This window comes from Lynx rufus, unplaced genomic scaffold (genome assembly GCF_022079265.1).
Source record: "Lynx rufus isolate CCGP_SWC_20201006 ecotype Redwood Valley unplaced genomic scaffold, mLynRuf1.p SCAF_1, whole genome shotgun sequence".
Lineage (NCBI taxonomy): Eukaryota > Metazoa > Chordata > Mammalia > Carnivora > Felidae > Lynx > Lynx rufus.
The window spans coordinates 96,278,762-96,281,881 of NW_025814823.1; the positions used below are offsets into that span (position 1 = coordinate 96,278,762).

The 3,120-nt window shown below is 35.9% G+C and overlaps 1 non-coding gene across 1 annotated transcript; it reads left to right on the plus strand.

Annotated features, from left to right (window-relative positions):
* The first annotated feature begins 230 nt into the window (after positions 1–230).
* LOC124523274 (U6 spliceosomal RNA) lies at positions 231–337 on the plus strand. The gene has a single exon (XR_006964971.1). It is a non-coding gene; the product is annotated as a U6 spliceosomal RNA (small nuclear RNA).
* Positions 338–3,120: the final 2,783 nt, after the last annotated feature.

Here is a 3,120-nt window from a genome sequence, read left to right on the forward strand (position 1 = left end):
TCCATTTTTGTTTTTATTTCCTTTGCCTCAGGAGACATAGCTGGAAAAATGTTGCTGTGACAGATACCAGAAAATTACTGCTTGTGCTCTCTTCAAGGATGTCTCTGGTTTCAGGTCTCCATTTTGAGTTTACTTTTATGTATGGTGAAAAGAAAGTGGTCCAGGTTCATTCTTTTGCATGTAGCTGTCCCATTTTCCCAACACCATTTGTTAAAGAGACTGTCAAAGATGTGCTCACTTCAGCAGCACATATGCTAAAATTGGAATGGTACAGAGAATATATGCATAGCCCCTGCTCAAGGATGAGATGAAGAGACTTAATGAGATGAGATGAGATGAGATGAGATGAGATGAGATGAGATGAGATGAAGAGTAATTAACCATGTCATTGTGAGGTTATTTCTGGAGTTTCTATTGTATTCCTTTGATCTATGCATCTAATTTTTATGCCAATACCATACTGTCTTAATTATTACTGCTTTGTAATATAACTTGAAATTTGGAATTGTGATGCCTTCACATTTTTCTTTTTCAAGGTTGCATTAGTATTTGAGGGTTTTTTTGTTGTTGTAGTTCCACACAAATTTTAGGATAACAGTGGTGAGAGTGGACATTCTTGTCCTGTTCTTGACATTAGAGGACAAGGTCCCAGGTTGTCTCTGTTGAGTATCATGTTGGCTGTGGGTTTTTCATGTAAGGCCTTCTTTATTATGTTGAGGTATATTTCCACTACAACTACTTTGCAAAGAGTTTTTATCATGCATGGATATTGTACTTTGTCAAATGCTTTTTCTGCGTCTGTTGAAATGATCATATAATACTTATCCTTTCTCTTATTAATGTGATGTATCATGTTTATTGTTTTGCGAACATTGAACCACACTTGCATCCTATGGATAAACCACACTTGATTGTGGTATATGATGTTTTTAATGTATTGTTGGATTCAGTTTGCTAATATTTTGTTGAAAGTTTTTGCATCTATATTCATGAGAAATCTTGGTCTTTAGTTCTCTTTTCTTGTGTGATGTCTTTATATAGTTTTGGTATGAGGGTGATAATGGCCTCGTAGAATGAATTTGGAATTTTTTTGTTCTCTTCTATTTTTTTGAATCTTCTCTTTTTGAAATGTTTGGTGGAATTCACCTGTGAAATTGTTTGGTCCTGAACTTTTGTTTGGGGGAGATTTTTTTATTACTGATTCAATTTAATTGTTGGTAATTAGTCTGTTCAAAATTTCTGTTTTTTCCTGCATTAGAGTTGATAGGTTATATGTTTTTAGGAGTTTCCAGGAGTTTAATCCATTTCTTCTAAATTTTCTAATTTGTGGGCATATAGGTTTTCATAATACTATCATATGGCTGTTTGTATTTCACTGGCATTTGTTGTTATTTCTCCTCTTTCATTAGTTATTAGTGATTTTTTTTTATTGGCGTCCTTTTTCTTTTTTAAGTGAGTCTGGCTACTGGTTTGTCAATTTTGTTGAGCTTTCCAAAGAACCAGCTCCTGATTTCATTGATCTGTTCTTTTTTTTTTTTTTAATTTATTGTATCACTTATTTCTGCTCTAATCTTTATTATTTCCTTCCTTTGGCTCTGTTTGGGTTTTGTTTGTTGTTGTTGTTCCAGCTCCGTTAGGAGCTTTAGGAGCTAGGAGCTATAAAGTTAGGTTGTTTATTAGAGATTTTTCTTGATTCTTGAGGTAGGCCTGTATTGCTATAAACTTCCCTCATTTTGTTGCATCTCAAAGGTTTTGGACTCTCATGTTTTTATTTTCACTTGTTTCCATGTAATTTTTCATTTCTTCTTTGATTTCTTGGTTGACCCATTCATTGTTTAGTAGCATGCTATTTAACCTCCATGTATTTGTGCTCTTTCCATGTCTTTTCTTGTAGTTGATTTCTAGTTTCATAGTGTAGAACTACTTTTCTACTCCAAGAAATATGCTGTACTTCACTGTTGTCCTCTTTCACAAGACTTGGCCTATTAGCAATGAGTCCACGTCAAAGAAATTAAATAATAACTCTAAACACACTCACCAAAATATGCTCACAACTTCTTCATTGGGAAGAACTTTTATTTCAACTAACTCTATAGGGGGACATGAGTCTCAGACCCTTGTCTCTTTGGTAATATTTTTCTCCCTAAATGTTACCTGCTCTTTTGGAAAGGTGTATATCGTGCATTCATGTCTCTCCATGTCTCTCTAAAGTTACATATGAACTTTCTGATCCTGTATTTATATAAATGCTATCTGTTCTCCACACTGATATTGGATGAGTTTCTGGAGTGTCCAGGTCCCTGAAAAGGCTCATTTAGTAAATGACTAACTAAGGTTCCAACAGAACACCCTCCCTTCTCTTAAAAATACCCTCTTCTCTTCCCTCTACCCTTGATTTATGGCCTGATTTCTAGAAAACACAGTATGAATCAAATGCTGACATACTAACCCTGTATCAGAGAATGCAATCCCAGAGAATCACTTGTGATGGAGAAAGAGAAGTATGGCAGGGAAGGAGAGAGCAAATGCATGAGGATATGTACCAAACTAGATGCAGCTTCGGGATTCATTGTTCAGACTCATGAAATATCTGCAGAAAATTGTATAAGAAACTACTACATTGTACAGTAGTTGTACTATTCAGGACTTGGGGAATGAAGGAAGATGCATTTACTTTTTAGGTTTCTTCTACCTCATCACCACCTGGTCAAAATCCACCCCCCAGGGCCTTAATACCTGTGCTGTTGTGGAATGTGACCAAGCCTCAGTGTGACCACTGAGGAACAAAGAGTCTGTATGAATCTATTTTTGCCATCTTTACATATAGGGTTTTTCTGCAGGTAGTTTCTTGTAATAAAAGTACACCCATCTGGCAAATAACCAAAAGAATGAAACAAGCCATTTTTATAACTCTTCTGTTAGGAAATGAGAAGGGCCTGAGGTTTCAAGCAGAGCATGGGACATGATCTAAGATGTCACACAGGCAGATTCAGGAACATCGCAAAGGTTACCACCTTACATGGGGTTGTCTATAAAAGACCATCAGGACCTGTGCTTCATCTCATAGTTTGCACAATGAACACAAGAAACACAAGACATCAAGGTTGCCACTTATCAGTG